Source organism: Balaenoptera borealis (genome assembly GCF_965194805.1).
Source record: "Balaenoptera borealis genome assembly, chromosome: 7".
In the NCBI taxonomy this organism is placed as follows: domain Eukaryota; kingdom Metazoa; phylum Chordata; class Mammalia; order Artiodactyla; family Balaenopteridae; genus Balaenoptera; species Balaenoptera borealis.
Window position 1 is genome coordinate 61,811,395 of NC_138864.1, and position 19,873 is coordinate 61,831,267.

The window sequence follows — 19,873 nt, forward strand, 5'->3', positions numbered from 1 at the left end:
GATTATCATAATAGGTGAAAAATTTTCCGTAAGAGTTTGATGTCAATTCCCATTGATGTAAAAATGCTTATGTACCAGTGTTTCACGGAACTATTCAACCTCAAAAGCCATTTTTAGATAAGTCATCCAGGGCAAATATGGTGCCTGAATTCAGGTCATGCCAACTGAGGAAAAGTGACTGATTTTTTAAAATATATTTAGTCATTGTCTTTTAATTATGCAGTTTATTTTTAGTTTGCAAGCTGGCATGTAATGAAGCCCATTTGCAAATTTAATTTTTCATACTGGCCAAGAAATCTTAGTTTTAAACATTGAGCTGGGTGTATTTGTAACTAGTAAATCTACAATGAAAAATATTGTTCTTTCTGTTTCTCCCCATAATACTCTAAGAAGATCTACAAAGCTGAATCCCGATAATGTAGTGTATACCTGATATTGGTATATATAAGAAGAATAAGGCTATAAAAAGCATATAAGAATGATTAGAAAAAAACAACACTGCACCAAAACTCCCCCTTTCAGGAGATCTTTTCTTTATGCTGAGTTTTTTTAGAATCTGACATTTAAAAATATGGTTACAATCTGAAGACAAGAAATTATTTACTGTAGGGTGAAATGAATTGAGTTGAATAGACATAGCTGTTTGGGGTGTGCAGGTCACACACATAATCAACCTTTCCCTCCTTCAAACTCTTCAAGCTGGATGCAGGGAAATCGTAGACTAGAAAACCATCACGAAGAAATAAGAGTTCAGTTTAAAACAAACAAAAAAACCACATTTAAATGAGGCTTAGAATGAGCTTCTCTATTTTGTGTATATACTTAATATTTTAATATTTATATTTATCTCTCAGTATGGACTGAGAAGTTTAATTGTAAAAATACATCCTCAGTTTCTCAAACTAACTTCAAGGACAAATACAACCACAGATGGCTGATTTCACAGTAGTGAATATAAAGATAATGAATCTTGTTAAAATTTTCATGATCTTATAGCATTTGTCTCATCAATGAAGTGCTTTGTTAAATTCACCCAAAACAATTTATATGTATATGCATTTTTAATGCATAGTGCAGGAGGATATAATTACTGTTGCAAATTTTAATACAGGCTCTTCTTTTCAGGTTACCTGCCATTCTAGAAGTTACAGAAATCTAAGTTTCAGTTTAATAAAACTTTAAGGTTTAATCACATAAAGAATACAATAGAAAGCTATTCAAGCTCTACCCCCAGCTTAAGGCAGTCTTTCCTAAACTGTAAATGATATAAACCATATTTAACCAGTTAAATAGCTAAAGCTAAAGTATCTATTATCTTGAAATTTATAGCATTCAGTTTTAAATATTTAGCTATTAAATGAAGGCTTATGTTCTCTTTCAAAAATGGCATTTAAAAGGATTATTTGTTACAACTCCATATCAATGCAATTGAAAAATCTTTGAGTGCTTTCTGTTTGTAGGCTGTGTGCAAATATAAATATAATTTGGCCTATAAGTCCAGCAAAAGACAAACAAATAAATGGCCTCTAGAGTATTAGGGAGAATGATGGGATGCTGTTCTAGGGTTAGAGAAGACAAAGGAGAATTAGTTAAATCTACCTATCTGGTTTCTTAGGAACCAGAACACAGTCATGACAGAATATGTATGCTTTGTCTTCTTTTAAACCATTGGTCTAAATAATAAAGTGAGATCATACAATATAAAATATGGCCATTTTCAGGAATTTCTCCTGAAATTGACTATGTGAATGACCATTGCTAAATGAATTATGGTGTAATCTACATCTATCATGGAGACAGCCAAATGAATGGCTAGGCTGTATTAGAGTCTGCTAATTTCCCACATAAAACTTCAGTTTCAATAGTGCAGTTTCTCTGTCATAGGCTTTCTATTTTGTGCTTTAAATCGTGTTTTGCTGCATTTTCTATGGTTCCTTAAGTATGTATGCAGCTTAGGACTTCACATACTGTGGATGCTTTATAAAGTTTGATTGAATGGTTTCTTCAGTAATTCATGTTATCACTGTTCCATTAGACCTCTTTAACACCGTTTACCTTCTTTGAAGTAGACGAGGAATTCTCCCTGATTTTAGAAAGGAGAATTCCTTAGGTCAGCAATGTGCTTGCTGCCCCTAAGTGAATCATGCAGAGTCCACCATCGTTATTCATTTAAAAAAATTAAATAACTGGAAAGTCCTTTACTTAAACATTAACCTCATAAATTATGACTCCAATGAAGAGAAGTAATAATCACAAAACTGATAGTCCGCATGTGTGTGAATGTGTGTGCGTGTGAATGTGTGTGTGTGTATGCATGCACAGGAATGCATGTGCGTAGGCACACGTAGAACTCTGCCAGGCAGTGTGCTGTGTACTTTACATGTGCCAAATTCTTTGATTCTCTCAACCACTTTATGGGGTAGGTGCTGTTATTCTCTCATTTTGGGAGGGATCAAGATGGCAACATAGGAGGCTCCTGAACTTCTTTCCTCTTATGGCTGCACCAATTGTACAGCTACATATACAGAGCTGAGAGAAATCCAGAAACTAGCTGAGTGACTCCTCCACATCAGGTGAATGAGAAAACACCCACATCAAAATGGGTAGAAAAGACTGAGACATACTTTCCCCATAAACCCCACTCATAGCACAGGGCTGTGAAATTGGGAAGGAACCCCTAACTCTCAGCTTCTCCCTGAGGAGTGAATGGTTTGAAACACACATCTTGTGTCCCAACTTTTAAGGCTTCCACTCAAGGGATCTGAAAGCCAAAGGGGCTTGCATCCACAAGACCAGCAGGGCTATAGAAACCACACTATCCAACCACACTATCCACCCTATATCCACGCTATTCCAACCACACTATCACCCCAGGGCTCAGCACAGAGGGAGCAGGAAAAAATACCCATTTATCAGTCTTTTCTTGGAAGGTATTTTATTACATACTTTACTTGATACTGCCTGAGCATCCCGCTAATTTGCATTAGCATCCTTCTAATTTGCATGCTTCTGGGGGCTGGCTGTGATCCTTCACGTTGCCAGAGGGAGTCAGTGGGCACTTCTGCTGCTTTTTCCCTCTAGTGCACTCCAACTATATAAAACCAGATCACTCATATCTTTCTTGAAGTAGCTTGTACACATACCCTGGGTGCCAACTTTTATGACAGGCACCTGAGGGACATGACCATCAGACCACCTGGCCCTGAGAGCCAATGGGGCTTGCATTCACAACTCCAACAGGACTATAGCAAACAGAGTAGTTTTTGTTATTGTTGTTGTTCTGTTTGTTTTTTGCTTTTTTTTTTTTTAATTGAAGTATATTTGATTTACAATGCTGTGTTAGTTTCAGGTGTACAGCAAAGTGATTTTATATATATATATATATATATATATATATATACTTTTTAAGATGTTTTTACCTTATAAGTTATTACAAAATATTGAGTATAGTATAGTTCTCTGTGCTATACAGTAGGCCCTTGATGGTTATTTGTTTTATATATAATAGTGTGTATATGTTAACCTCAAACTCCCAATTTATCCCTTCCCCTCCCTTTCCCCTTTGGTAACCATAAGGTTGTGGTTTATGTCTGTGGGTCTATTTCTGTTTTGTATATAAGTTCATAGTTTTTATTTAAATTTTGTTTTAAATTTCAGCCTTATTGATATATAATTGATATATAATTGACCTGTAAAATTATAACATATTTAAAGTGTATATTGTGGTGATTTGATATGTGTATATAAATGAAAGGATTCCCATCTAGTTAATTAACACATTCATCACCTCAATTTTTATTCATTCATTCAGTCAGTCACTCATTTATTCAACTTACTGAAAACATTTGAGTTCTGTTCTCTTAGCAAATTTCAGTTCCATAATACAGTGTTATCAACTGTAGTCACCATGTTTTACATTAGCTCCTCAGATCTTGTTCATCTTACAGCTGAAAGTTTGTACTCTTTTACCAACTTTTCTCTCTTTCCCTCACCCTACTCCACCGTCCCTGACAACCACTTTTCTATTTTCTGTTTCTATAAGTTTGACTTTTTAAAAAAGATTCCACATATAAGTGATACCATGCAGTATTTGTCTTCTTTTGTCTTACTTATTTCACTTAGCATAATGCCATCAAGGTGCATCCATGTTGTTGGAAATGGCAGTATTGTCTTCTTTCTCATCACTGAATGAGATTCCACTGTGTGTGTGTGTATGTATGCGTGATAGATACATACACATTGCATCCTTATCCATTCATTCTTTGATGGACTCTTAGGTTGTTTCCATATCTTGGCTATGGTGAATGATGATGCCATGAACGGGGGTGCAGATGTCTCTTTGAGATCGTCTTCTCATTTTTTGGATCTATATGCAGTAGTGGGAATTCTGGGTCATATGGTGGTTCTATATTTAATTTTTTGAGGAACTTCCATACTGTTCTCCATAGTGGCGTCACCAATTTATATTCCCATCCACAGTGCTCAAGGGTACCCTTTTTTCCATATCCTCATGAACACTTGTTATCTCTTGTCTTTTTGATGATAGACATCCTAACAGGTGTGAGATAATACATCACTGTAGTTTTAATTTGCACATCCCTAATGACTGGTGATGTTGAGCACTTTTTCACACATCTATTAGCATTTGTATGTCTTCTTCGGAAAAACGTCTATTCACATTCTTTTCCCATTTTGTAATTGAGTTATTATTTTTTGGTTATTGAGTTATGTAAGTATCTTTTATATTTTGGATATTAACCCCTTTTGGATATGTGGTCTGCAAATGTACTCTCCCATTCCATAGGTTGCCTTTGCATTTTGTTGATGGTTTTCTTTGCTGTGCAGGAGCTCTTAGTTTTATGTAGTCCACTTTTTTTATTTTTGCTTTTGTTGCCCATGCTTTTGGTATTATATACAAAAAATCTTTGCCAGAAACCATGTCAAGGAACTTACCCCCTATGTTTTCTTCTAGAAGTTTTATGGTTTCGGTTCTTACATTCAAGTCTCCATTTTGAGTTGATCTTTGTGTATGGTATAAGAAAGGAGTCCAGTTTCATTCTTTTGCATGTAGTTGTTCAGTTTTCCAAACTCCATTTATTGAAGAGATTATCTTTTCCACATTGTGTATTCTTGGCTCTTCTGTTGCAAATTAACTGACTATATATATGCATGGGCTTATTTCTAGGCTCTCTATTCTGTTCCATTTATCTATGTGTTTGTTTTTATGACAGTACCTTACTATTTTGATTAATATAGTTTCATAATAAAGTTTGAAATTAGGAAGTGCAGTGCCAGCTTTGTTCTTCTTTCTCAGGATTGCTTAGGCTATTTGAAGTGTTTTATGATTTCATATTAATTTTAGGATTGTTTGTTCTATTTCTGTGAAAAATGCCGTTGGGATTTTGATAGGGATTATATTTAATCAGTAGATTGCTTTGGATAGTATGGTTATTTTAACAACATTAATTCTTTGAATCCATGAGCACAGGATATCTTTCCATTTATTTGTGTCTTCTAAAGAAGCAGTTTTAAATGGGAGCAGGAGCACCTCACCTGCATACCATGGTTATACACCCATACTCGGCACAGAAGAAGCAGGCAAAAATGCCCATCTGCCAGTTTTCCCCTGGGAGAGGCTTAACTGCATACTTTCCCAGCTGCTACCTGAGGATCTGGCTTCTAATTACCCTGCATCTAGGTGCTGACTGCAATCATCCCCCTTGGGGCACTGACAGGTCTTGGAACACTCTCAAATACTGGGAACCACTAAGAACAAAGACTGCAGCTTGGACAATCACAAAGGATTGAGAGACAACCCGGAGCTTGGATCGGACTGATTGACAAGCTTCATCTCCTACAAGAGAGCAGTCTGTCAAGACTACGAGAGGTGGCTATCTTATCTAATGGTCAGAAACCAACTTGGAGAGACAAGGAAAATGAAGAAATATGGGAATATGTTCCAAACAAAAGAACAAAATAAATCTTTAGAAACCAATCTTAGTGAAACAGAGATAAGTGATTTACCCAATAGAGAGTTCATGCAGATAAGCCAAAGAAAGCAGAGGTAGTTATATTTATATCAAACAAAATAGACTTTAAGCCAATATGGCAACAAGAGACAAAGAAGGCCATTATATAATGATAAAGAGGTCAATTCGTCAAGATTATATGACAATTATAAATATTTATGCACCCAAATGTCAGAGTTCCTAAATGTATAAAGCAAATATTAACAGATCTGGAGAGAGATATAGACAGCAATACAATAATAATGGGGGACTTCAATACCCCACTTTCAATAATGGTTTGCTTATCCAGAGAGAAAATCAGTAAGGAAACAGTAGACTTAAATTACACTATAGATCTAACAAGCATACATGGAACATTCATTCCAACACTAGCAGAATACACATCCTTCACAATGCCCATGGAACATTTTCCGAGATAGATCATATGTTAGGCCACAAAACAAGTCTTAATAAATTTAAGAGGATCGAAATTGTATCAAGCATTTTTTTCAACCACCATGGTATAAAACTAGAAATCAATTACAAGAAGAAAAAGTGAAAGTTCACAGATATGTAGAGATTAAACAACATACTCCTTAACAACCAATGGATCAAAAAGAAATCAGAGGAAAAATCAAAAACAACTTGAGACAAATGAGAATGGAAACATAACATACCAAACTTCTGAGATGCAGCAGAATCAGATGTAAGAGGGAATTTGGTAGTGATAAATGCCTACATTAAGAAAAAAGAAAGATCTGAAATAAACAACCTAACTTTACACCTCAAGGAACTAGAAAAAGAAGAACAAACTAATCCCATTAGTAGAAGGAAGGAAATAACAAAGATCAGAGCAGAAATAAATGAAATAGGGACTAAAAGATAATAGAGAAAAGATAAACAGAATTGACAAACCTGAAAAGATGCTCAACAATCAGTAATCATTAGGGAAATGCAAATCAAAACCACAATGATATGTCACCTTACACCTGTTAGGATGTCTGTTATCAAAAAGACAAAAGGTAAATACTGGAAAGGATGTGAAAAAAGAGGACTCTTGTGAATTGTGGGTGGGAATGTAAGTTGGTGTAGCTGCTATAGAAAACAGTATAGAGGTTCCTCAAAAAATTAAAAATAGAGCTACTATATGATCTGACATTCTCACTTCTCTGTATATATATCCAAAGGAAAGGAAATCATGATCTTGAAGACATATCTCTACTCTCCTGTTCATGACAGCATTATTCACAGTAGCCAAGGTATGGAAACGACCTAAGTGCCTGTGGACCAATGAATAGATAAAGAAAATTATATATATATATGCCCACACATAACAGGATGTGCCTCCACCTCAGCATGTGGAACTTTTCTGGCTGCTGCAGAGCATCTGCTTCTCCTTGGCCTTCATTTTGAGTTGCACTTCTCATCCTAGACTTCCTGTCCTGTGTCCTTTGATGGATACCCTGCAGGAACCAGGGGGTGGCTCTCACTCCAGTCAGCAGCACTAACTGGGACCACTGCAAGAGTCAGCAGTGAGGTCACTGTGAGTCCCACCCATGACCTGCCAGCAGTGTTAATCCAACAGGAGCTTTCTCCTTTTTGTGGCCTCCACCACTCAGCACTTACCCAGGGGATGGATGTATGATATATCTATATATATATATATATATATATATATATAGATAGATATATATATATATCATATGATATATCATATGACATATATATGATATATTTATATTAATATATATAGATATATATATATCATATGATATATCATATGACATATTTATATTAATATATATATTATATATATATATATAATTCAGCCTTAAAAGGAAGGAAATTCTGTGATTTGCAACATGAGCGATCCTAGAAGGCATTGTGCTAAGTGAAATAAGCCAGACAGAGAAAAATAAATGCTGCATGATTTTACTTATATTATATATAGAATAAAAAAATATAGTTGCACTATTAACAGCAGAATGATTGTTACCATGGGCTGGGGGTGGGGGAAATAGGGAGAGGCTTTTAAAAGGTTACAAACTTCCAGTTTTAAAATGAATAAATTGTGAGGATCTAATGTATAAGATGGTGACATAGTCAATAGGACTGTATTGTATAATTGAAATTTGCTAAGAGTATAGAAGTGTTAAGTGTTTTCACACACACAAAAAAAATCAAATATGTGAAGTGATGGATGTGTTAATTAAGTTGATAGTCAGAATCCTTCCATAATGTATGTGTACCTAAAATCATCACACTGTACACTTTAAATATATTCCAGTTTTGTTAATTATACCTCAATGAAGCTGAAAAAAGTTATCCTCATTTTACAGATGAGAAAACTGAAGTGTAGAAAAGTAATTTTCCCAAGACCATGCAACTAGTCATTGACATACCTGAGACTCAAAGCATGACTTTTTGTGCCAGAGCTTTGAATGTCTAGTACTGTGCTATTCCTCGCCAGTGGAGAAACTGGTAAATGGCCTTCCCAGCAATAAGCCATGATGAACTAAGATGTTAGTTTCCTATCCTATAAAATATGAGAATTGGACTAGATGAGGTCAAAGGGCCTATCCATATCCAACATGTTATGATTATTATTTTTTAAAGGTAGTTCCATAAGATTTTATCTTTTCTGGATCTTCCCCCACCTCCCAGCCTACATCTACTGAGTCATGGATTGGAAACCAGTGGAAAATTTCCCATGTGACAGTCTGCTCAATTTAGGAAGTAGCTCTCCTTTCATCATTTAAGTCAACTTTGGCTAGGGTTTAAATCATGTTTGATATAAATTTGAGCTATTTTATTTTTCTGAAACATAATATACTTAAATCAAAAAATTTTAATTACAAAGTAGGAATACATTTCTTTATAGGGCCATATGTCCTTTAAAAGCAGTTGCTGTGACTGGACTGTGTTTCCCTTTCCAATGCTTTGTACTAAATTGATGCTCAGTAAATGTTTGTTGAATAAAATTAACATAAGGTGTTTTTAAACACCAGTTTACATGAAAGTCTGTGATTGAATATGGATTTATATTTAATGTAAGTAATCTATGAAATTTCATTATTTAAGCTCTGTTTCTCATAATTTTTTGTTTGTTTGTTAGCTTATTTCCATTTGTAAAAGGTCAACAAAGGCCTTGCTTGTAATCGCTGATTCAGGACTATTATTTTAGAAACTCACGCACGCACACACACACACACACACACACACACACACTTAAATGTGTAACATTCTATTTTCTTTGAGTATCTGGTCTGGTACTCAATAGACTAGTTGCAGATTTGAGAGTCAAAAGTGGGGGAAAACCATGTGTTTCTTAGAGACTATATGGGTCCTAATGTTACCGTTTGTAAAATGCTCAGGAAATGAGGTTCTAGAGAATTTTATTGATTGAATTTGTATAGTAGAAAAAACATTTTGGAGGACTACTGGGGGAAGACATTTATTACACAGTGTTGTGGAGTCTGTGAGTGATATGCCTGAAAGGATGCTTTGAGACCACAAGAAGTGAGTCACTTGCCTAAAGTGCCACAGTTACTTACCAGCAGAGTAGAGGCTGGGAGAATTTAAACATCTTTATTCCCAGTTCACTTATCTTCCCAATGCCCTGCATTCATAGGTTAATTCATTTACTCATTCTCTCATTTATTAAAAAACTATTTGCTATGCACACATCATATTCTAAGCACTTCGATGGATTCCAGAGATACATGAGTGAACTAAACAAACAGGGCTTCTGCCATTGTAGGTTTACCGACCTTTGGCTTTTCTTCAGTGTTTGAGTATTATTAAATTATGGAATTTAGTTTGGGAATACATGTTTCTATGATCAAAGAGATTTAGTTGAAAATTAAGAAGTTATTTCTTTCTATATTCCCATAAATTGTGGATTTTGTTGACTAATGGGAATTTATAGAGCAAGTTCATTTTTCTATCACTATTTTTTTTAGATTGATTAATTATACAATGATCCTTATGAAGTTTCTGAAAATTTAGGCACCTTAGAGAAATGGGAATGGGGTTATAAAGCAGTGATTTATAAGTTTTCCTACAAAATGGAAAATCCTGAATGTCAGGAGTCAGAGGTTAAGGGTCAGCCATTAATCCCCAGCTGAAGATTTTCTTCTTCCATTACCAAACCTCAGGGACTGTGTGATAGTTTTGTTAAGAAAGCTGTTTCTTCTTTAAATCTCAGTAATGTTGTAGACAGTGTTTTAAAAACCAGCCAAATTGGTGTGAAATGCTCATGACCAGTTATTTCAGTACTTCCTGGTTTTTCCTTCTCTACCTAGCCTGGATGTTTAGTTTCCTGCTTGTCTGTAATAAAGATAACTAATAAATTCTCTCTCTCAAGAATGTTTAAATTGTAACTGTTCTTCCTAAATATATTTGAATTTTAAAATAAGAGTAAAAGTAAAGCCAAAAAAACCCCAAAATACTAAACTATGGAATTTGAAGGGCAGGATAACCTTCACATCACATCACCTATGGATAAAGTTAGCCTCTGTGTCAAATGTATCTCTAAATGGTGTATACTACTTTTGCCTACTTTCTTACATTCTGTTATATATAAGTATGAAAATGTGAAGTTACTCTTCATATTTTTAATATCGATTGTATGTTGTATAATACTTATTTAATAGACAAAAATTGAGGCAAAAATATGTGGCTATTTGACATCATTTTTCATTAGGATTTTGACATTTAAAAAGTTCTGGATACTCTCAATTTACTGTATTGCATGATTTTTAAGAGAAAACATTTTTCTGTTACAATTGTAAATAGGTTGGTTTTGGTCAATTGATATTTATTGGATAATTGAGAAGTGCTTTGCACATTAACTGGCCTTTGTTTAGCTAAAGGCAGTGATTTTCTAAGGTAAACAGATCAGGAAAAGATGTATTATCTAATCCTTTTGGGTTCCTTTCCGTCTTCTGGGTTCTTTGTTATATTTCCAGGGTCTTTCTTTTTTCTGCATTAACATCTGTTCAGTTTAATCCTGACTATACAATTCCTAACAACTGGGAGAATGTATGGCAAATACAAAAATTGCTCAGAGCAAGGCAGAAATACTTAAAGGTGTTCATTACTAATAAAATCAAAAGGAATTAAGTTTATTTTTAGCTCAGAAAATTGAATGCTGAAAGTGGATTAATAGTACTATTCAATTAAGTGGTGTGTGTGTGTGTGTGTGTGTGTGTGTGTGTGTGTTTATTTAGGAGGGATTGTTCATAGTCTCCCGATCTATTACAGAAACACGAACATGAAGACAAACTGTTGTTACAGCAAATGACGTTAGTCATTAAGAAGTATTCTTGTCTCTGGGGGTTTGGAGAACCTCTTTAATTTGTAAATTCAGAATATCACCTTATGTGAGAATAATCTGGAGATATAACGGGGCAGAGAATGAGCAACCAATAAGAAGAAAGGGAGTGTTCATAGGCAGTGGTAACCAGTAGGTTTCACCAGAATTTGTAGCTGACGTTGATATTAACACATGGAAATCTCACTAGATGTAACACAGGGGAGCTGAGAGCCACCAAGGCACGTGTATATCAAGATACTCTGCAGTTAAGCTGTTAAACACGCTCCTGAATAACTAGCTGGCTTTGCACACATTTTGTAAAACAGGCATGGTTATTTACTGGCTTACCTTTTTGTTGCCCCAATGCATTATTTTACACACAGAGCTCAAAATTTTCATTTTTATCTGTGCCCTAATTGGTTAGACATACATACAACTCTTTTAATATTCACTTACTCTCCCCCATCCTTTCCTTCTTCATCCTCATCCATCCCCCAATCTCCTGTTCCCAGGTTACCAAGTTCTAATATAGAAATAGAGTGTGCAGCTTCTACAGTTGCTACAAGTGGGTTAGGCAGGTGTTTGATGAAAAATGACCCATCAAGGACTATAGTTAGTAGAAGGGAGAGGGGAGACAGGTATCAGGTTTCCTGTTGGAGGGGAATTGTATCCTGAATGGTACTAATTGCCGTGAATCAAGCTCAGTATTTCAACAATAGCCAGTCACACCTGCACAGTCTCCTCCCATGTCTTATAACTGGTCCAGCAGTTAAATAGCTGTAAAGCACTGTCTCCCTGTCTCATTTCCCCTGAGTTCCAACAGCAATAGTAGCAATAGCAGCTGGAGAAGCGGCAGCCAGAGATAGGCAGGGCTGTTGCTTGCAGCCGCTGCGCGGCGGATTGCCTCGTCGACACACACACACACACACACACACACGCACCCGCACAGATTTCCAATATCAGCGCATCTTTATATAAATCAAGGACTCAAAGACAGGAGAGAAGAGCATTAGTCATGGACAACAGGTATTTCATCTCTGACAAATTCCTCCTGATGCTTGTTGGTTTGGATAACAAAATAATCATTTTTAATACCTAGCTTGAGTGGGAGACTGGAGGTGGCCGAGAAAGAGGAGGGGGGACGTGGGAGGAGTGAGGGGTGGGGAAGGGGACTGCCAAAGATGACTTTCAGGCTCCGGAAACCTACATCTTTCAGCCTCCGCTGTTTTTGAGTTGCAAATTGTCAGGAACCGGGCGATTGCAGGCAGCCCTTGTGGTTGACTGGAAATCAATTTCCATCTCTCAGACACTAGTTAGAATGGGCTGCGTGTTCTGGAAGGGGGTGGAAGTAGGGAGGAGGAGGTGCTGTGAGCAGAGTTCTTGAAGCTCCACGCCTCTGGGGAAGCCGAGCTGCGAGGGGGACTCCTGACTGAGCGGAGCGTGTGAATTGGAAAGGATCCTGCTAGCTGGCTAGTCCCAGTTCCTCTCCAGAAAAGCAGTTGCTCTGGCTTCAGAGATGTGCCCAGCCTTCGCCTGCATCACACTGCAGTAAGTTCAACTCGACACGGTTGGCAATTTGAGTGGCTTCTGGGTATGTAGTGCGGGGGGAAGGGAAGCTGACAAGAAATGGTGAGGAAAGTTAGAAAAGCAGAGCTTTGAATTCTCCATGAGTTATTAAATCGGTTGGTCTTCTTGACTCCTGTCCTAGTTATGGCATAGTCGAATTACTCTCAGTTATTTGCAGACAGATACCGCTTGTTGGTTAGGTCTGCAAGAAGCACCCTGTTCGTGGTGATTTTCGGCAACAAAACTGATAAACGCATTCTAGATTTAATTACAAGAGTGGGCTTCTGAAAGTTACTAACGGATAGCAGCTTGCATTTTCAACTCAAAATTTGTAAACAGGCTGGCTTAGATCTTCAAACGCCCAGTTAATTAAGTTTCATTCCAGACTTATTCCTAACCTGTAAAGAAGCAATCAAACAAAACAAAAGTCTTTGATTTACTTCATTAAATTAAAATAAAACGTGAAGTAGGTCTTTAGATAATTGCTAGGCAACAGTCGAGGCGACACTGATGTTATGATAAACATTCAAGTACTCTTTAGTGGGTGCAGGATTCCCCCAGTTTCCTACTACTGCAATAATCTCCTCCACTTGCTAAACGGTGCCTTCCTTGTGATTTCTAAGTGGTGGTTTCTTACCTAGATGGCTTTATACTTAGAAACAAGCTGCGTGGTGTTCACTGGCAAAAAGTGAGGCTTAAAAAACTTTTTAAAAAATGACTTCTCCTGGTGGCTCAAATTGCAGATAACCAACTTTTAAAAGGAGGTAAAAACAGGTCAGCAAAGGCCAGCCCATTGTAAAGCAAATGACCAAATGAATGTGAATGCAGGCAGAATACTAAAGGTCTTTTTCAGAAAGGAAACTAGAAATAATTAATCTAAAAAAGTTGGGGTAATTCTAACCAGATCCTCTTTTACACTGACTAGATTTTTATAATGGAGAAAAAAACGGGAATCTCTTAAGCAGAAAGAATATGTCACAAAAATACTAGACTTAGCCACAGGATCACTGAAGAGAATACTATATTACTATAGTTTTCTCCAAGAAATATTAATGGAAAAACAGAAGTTATCTAAAACAGAATGCAAGATTTTAAGCTGAACACTTTCATATACTTCCATAAATTCTATAGGTTAAAAGGGTGTCAAAACTTAGGAAACAACTATTGTGAAATGCAAAGTAATCTGAAATTCTCCATCATTAGAGAAGAGGAAACTGAAGGTCAGTCTCCTCCAATTATTTCAGTTTTCAGTTGTGTTAATCTTTTTCTAACCCACCTAATCTTGATTATTTTATTAAAAACATATTCTGAATATAATATGAATTACTTTGCCTACTCATCTTGGGGATCTCCATATATATTTGTGTTATTGAAATACCCAACTTTTTAGAGGTAACCCATTCCACACATGCATAATTTCTTGGTGCAAAAAACTGTACGTATGACTTAGTAAATCACCAAGTCAAATATAATCCAGGGGATATATTTGTTATGGTAGTGCATGCATGATGGTGGTTAAAATTTTTAGCAAAAAAAAAAAAAAAAAAGCGAGAAAAAGAAAAGGAAACATCTATACAAAGACTAAAAGAACATGTTTGGAGTGAGTTTGCAAGCAGTTCCCTGCTACTCTAGAATAAATCATTACCTGAACCTTAAGAATTTAGCTAAAGAGAAGAAAAATCAGGCTGAGAGCCTGATTGGAATTGATAAGAATTTAGGTTGAATAGGAGTTTGTCAGAATTTCTTTAAAGATAGAAACTTAGGTAGGTGGCATTGAGTTTCGGGAATACCTTTGCTTCATATTTTGGTTGTCCTGCTGGTAAACAAACCTCATGTTATATCTGAGGAGAAGATTTCCAAAACCATTTTTGAAATAAGTAATTATTTTAAAGTTTAAAACATTGGTCAGTTCTGCTGGAACAGTGTCCGAACTAGACAAGTATCCTGTGACTCATGCTTTTCCTTGCACACTTGAAAGAAGGAAGACTTGTGGCCAGACAAGCCAGACAAAGATCAGCTGGTCCCTCAGTCTAATTCTGCCTACTAATCATGACTGTGATGTTGATACATAAGCTTGAAATGACATTTTAAGAATATCATTTCCTGGATGCTTATTTTCCTGGCTACGGGAACAGAACTGGAACAGAACTGTACTTATGTATGCTTGATACTCTTGCATTATTCTCTTAAGCTTAATACCTTTAGCTTAGAAGCATCTGTCTGGAGGAAGCTCTAGATAAGATATTGAAGAAACGTCTTCCTATTGCCCCTCTCCTAACTATGGCATTTTCTTTCTCTTGTAAAACACCAACCGAAAATATGACCTCAAGTAAGAACCCCATGCACTTGTTCACCCTTAGGTATTTTATTTATTTATTTATTTATTTATTTATTTATTTATTTATTTATTTATGGCTGTGTTGGGTCTTCATTGCTGTGCACGGGCTTTCTCTAGTTGCAGCAAGCGGGGGCTACTCTTCGTTGCAGAGCACGGACTCTAGGTGCGCGGGCTTCAGTAGTTGGGCTACATGGGCTCAGTAGTTGTGGCTCGCGGGCTCTAGAGCGCAGGCTCAGTAGTTGTGGCGCACAGGCTTAGTTGCTCCGTGGCCTGTGGGATCTTCCCAGACCAGGGCTCGAACCTGTGTCCCCTGCGTCGGCAGGCAGATTCTTAACCACTGCGCCACCAGGGAAGTCCCCACCCTTAGGTATTGACTGGTTATCACTGCAACTGCTTGATAACTCCTTGGATTATTTGCATGTATGATTTTCTCACCACACAACGCATGACTAGTTCCTAGTTACTGTGAGTGCACAAATGCCAGGCCCTAGGTTAAACACTTCGTTTTTTAATTGAAATGTAGTTCATTTACAATATTAGTTTCAGGTGTACAACGTAGTGGTTCAATATTCCTATGATTACATTCCATTTAAAGTTTTATAACTTTAAAGCCAAAATACTGGCTATACTCCCTGGGCTGTATATTGCATCCTTGTATTTTATTTATTTAAACGTAGTAGTTTGTATCTTCCCCTGTCTTGCCCCTCCCAAGGTTAAGCACTTTAAATATGTTTTCTCATTTATGGGATAAAAGCTACAGGAGGGAGATGGCATGCTCTCCCATTTATAAGAAATTCAACCCCAGAGGGAACAAGCAAATTACCTAAAACAGCATATTTAATAAATGGTGGGCTAGGATTAGCCCGCAAGTGTGACTAGCTCTAACTCTTAGTGACTTTGCCATATTGTTTTATTAAGATGGTACTCTACCATGGATCAAGTGGAATGAGCCTATTGTTTTGTGGATGGCGTGGGTTGAGAGTGCTTGAAAAATTGTATCAGTCAGGAGAGAACTCCCAGCTGTACTGACACCCAAGATTGGATCTACCTACATTGGAGCCTAAATTGACTCTAGATCCAAACGTGGCATACTTTGCAATTCCAATTTCAGTGTTCTGCTCTGGCTTCATGAACCTTGGCAGTGAAGCTGGGGCATCTTTGCTGGGATGAAAGATGATGGAGTTATTGTGGGAGTAAAATAAAGAGATCGCATGGCGGGAGGCTGGGACGAGAACTTGTCCAGATTCTGTGTTCCAAGGGACTCTAGGAAACAACCTCTTCGGGCTCTGTGTGGGGTGGAGATTTTTAAAGACACACATGAAGCAGAGACTCAAAATATCTCCTTACATAGGTCTGATTATAAAAATCAGATTAGCTTGTTTTCAGATAATCTCCTTTGTGTGTGTGTGTGTGTGTGTGTGTGTGTGTGTGTTTAAGAGGAAAAATGATGATTCAAAGGAAAGTAGGGAGAAAGGCCAGATGATGACTGAAGAGGTAAAACAGTGCTTGGAAATATTACTGGTTCTTGCATAATCACTTTCTGAAAATTTGCCAGGAAATGAAAGGCCATCTTTAACTGGTGAGGATAAAAACAAAATAGTTCATTTAGGTAAAATTCGAAGTGTTATGGAGAATAACATGAATACTGTCATTTGTCGTCTTATCACAGAAGACAAATACTAACAAGGAATAAAATGAAAATGTTATGGGCATAAGCCAAACAATATTTTAAGATTGGTCTTTCTCAGCATGCTAAATTTAAACAGATGAAATTCTTTTTCAAGTATTATCTGAGTCAACAGTTGGAAATGAAGAATTTGCCTTTTAGCAGGGAGTCTGTATTGCATTGTAAATTTGAAACACAGTGTCCTTGACTCAGTTATTTCATATTGGCAATATGCCAATCACTACAGATCAAGGAGCCCAAAAGCTCTCATCTTCAAAATCAAAGTATAAATGTACATGCTCCATAAGGAAAGTTGATGCTACTGAGCTATTATTGTCATAGATCTATATGGTGATGGGGCTTTGCAAATACATTCACTTTGTCAGCCCTGATTCTTTCTCTTTTCTCTTGTCATTTGTGACACTGCAGGTCGAGGTTAGAAGTAGTTAGTTTCAAGGGTTGGTTTTTGAATGTGGTGCTTTGGCTTTCTTGCCCTCATACTTTAAAAATAATGATAGTAACTTTTATTGTGTGCTTACTACATGCCAGTTGCTTGTATAAGCATCTTGGGCATATAATCTTGAAAACACTCTTATGTGGTAATCCTATTATCATCATTATTTCCATTTTATAAGAGAGAAAACTGAGGCATAAGAGGGTTAAAGGACTTACCACCCACAGTTAGAAATTAGAATTGAGCTGGGACATGAACCAGGCAGTCTGGCCCTAGAGCCCATGCTTTTAACCAAAAGGCTCCAAGTCTACTCTTAAGTATCACTGGCTTGTTATGTGATTTGGAAATAAGCTACGGTGCAAGCTATTTGTTCACATCTTTTGTCTCTGCTTACGCCTATCTCTCTATAACTCCTTTCTGGACACCCAGATCCCTCTGCCCTCAGTCTGTTAGGTTTTACCTGATGATGCATCTATATCCCTTAAGCTTCTGCTCTAGCATCATGACCTTCTTGAATTCTATTTGTATTCTACCACTGGCCCAACTGTCCTTCTCTGTGGTTCCACTGAAGTGTGTGCTTGACTTTAAAATTGAATATGCCACAGAAGGTTGAAATAATCTTATCTACACTGAGGAAGGAAACAACATCTTTTTTTTATCTCTGGGACTTCAGTGCTGAGCATAGTGTCTAATACGTTATTAGAGTTCAATAAACACTTCTTTTATAAACAATTCAAAGCTCTAATTCAATTCTCTGAAGAAATAAGGAGTTCCACTTTCACAGGCTTTACCCCGCAAAAAGACTAGAGAATGATCTTTCAAATGCAAGTTACAAGGTCTGAGCCACATAGTATATTTTAATACATTGAACTCATAATTAGTATAAAATTACTCAAAAGACATTTATCACCCTCTCTGGTATTGCATATCTAGAATATAGGAGATACTGTTTTAGAATATGACAGATGGCATACTTATTTCCAAATCATAATATTGAAATTTTTAATGATATCTAATTTCTGGTACTAATGTATCTTTAAGGGGGAAAAACAAATATTAGCATAAATTGTTCATTAAAGATGTTTTGCTCTGTGGGACAATAAAGTTGTGAAACGGTGCCTTTTATAAATTGTTTCTTGTACTCTTACTTCTTTTGAGGAAAAGTCCTGAGAGTTTTATTCAGTCATAGCTGAAAACTATTGAGTCATATCAGTGAGCAGACATTAGAAACTTGACTACCACTAGAGAAAAAAGAAGAAATGGTGGGAAAATCAATCCCCATTTCCCCTCCCCCAAAAGAAGCTTTTTCCATTTATGGGATAATTTGGGTTTTACTTATTAATGATTTTGTAAATTTCTTTCAGTAAGTATTCAAGTATTATAACAATGCTAACTAGATAGACGTCATGTAAGGTTTTCCAAAATACAATATTTTTATTAAAGGTGTCATCTTAGGTCAAATAATTCTATTTTAGTCTCTTTCTAATCCACGTGAATTAGTTATAAAATATGAAATTATAACCAGGAAAAGGGCAGATGGGATAAAAAGTGTGGTAGCTATTTAAAATCTCTTTGAAATTCCATCAACAGACTAATCTCAGGATGAGGTTACCCCAGTGAGGTAGCTAGGCCTTCTTTTGTAATGTAAGTACAATTACATTTAAAGAATCTCAGCTTGTATCATGTTTTTTTTTTTTTTTTTTTTTTTAATAATTCTTTATTTTATTTATTTATTTTTGGCTGTGTTGAGTCTTCGTTTCTGTGCGAGGGCTTTCTCCAGTTGCAGCAAGCAGGGGCCACTCTTCAGCGCGGTGCGCGGGCCTCTCACTATCGCGGCCTCTCTTGTGGAGCACAAGCTCCAGACGCGCAGGCTCAGTAATTGTGGCACACGGGCCTAGTTGCTCCGCGGCATGTGGGATCTTCCCAGACCAGGGCTCGAACCCGTGTCCCCTGCATTGGCAGGCAGATTCTCAACCACTGCGCCACCAGGGAAGCCCATGTATCATGTTTTGATGATTCATGATGAAGGTGTGGAGAAATTGACTCCGTGTATAATTTCTCAATATGCGAAGATGCTCATTTGAATTTCATCATTCCGTTCTTAGACACTGTGATATAGGGGTTAAACTTATGTTTTGTGTTCAGATTGCCTGGCCTCAAATCTTTACTAGTTGTATGACCTTGAGCAAGTTTTACTTAAATTCTATGCTTTAGATTTCTCTTTGAAAAGCAGGGAGAAATGAAAATGATACCCATTTCGTAGAATTACATGATTTAATCATGTAAGGGGCTGAGAGCAGAAGGGACATAATAAATAAGCAAAAGTATTAGCTATTTATTGATTTTAAAATTTTATTTATTTATCTATTTGTGGCTGCATTGGGTCTTTGTTGCTGCTCGTGGGCCTTCTCTAGTTACGGCGAGAGGGGGCTACTCTTCCTTGCCGTGCGTGGGCTCCTCATTAAGGTGGCTTTTCTTTGTTACGGAGCATCGGCTCTAGGCACGTGGGCTTCGGTAGCTGCAG

General features: G+C 36.8%; 1 protein-coding gene across 3 annotated transcripts in view; it reads left to right on the top strand.

The window, feature by feature from the left end:
- DGKB (diacylglycerol kinase beta) overlaps positions 1-19,873 on the top strand; it is a 943,764-nt gene that overhangs the window by 228,707 nt on the left and 695,184 nt on the right. Inside the window, exon 1 of one of the 3 annotated variants that reach the window (XM_082398295.1) lies at positions 7,818-12,873. The exons of 1 other annotated variant lie outside the window; for it this stretch is intronic. The gene's annotated coding sequence lies outside the window, so the exon portion shown is untranslated. Of the gene's footprint in view, positions 1-7,817; positions 12,874-19,873 lie in introns of those variants that run through there. One more of the 3 variants, XM_082398296.1, reaches the window with a different exon arrangement.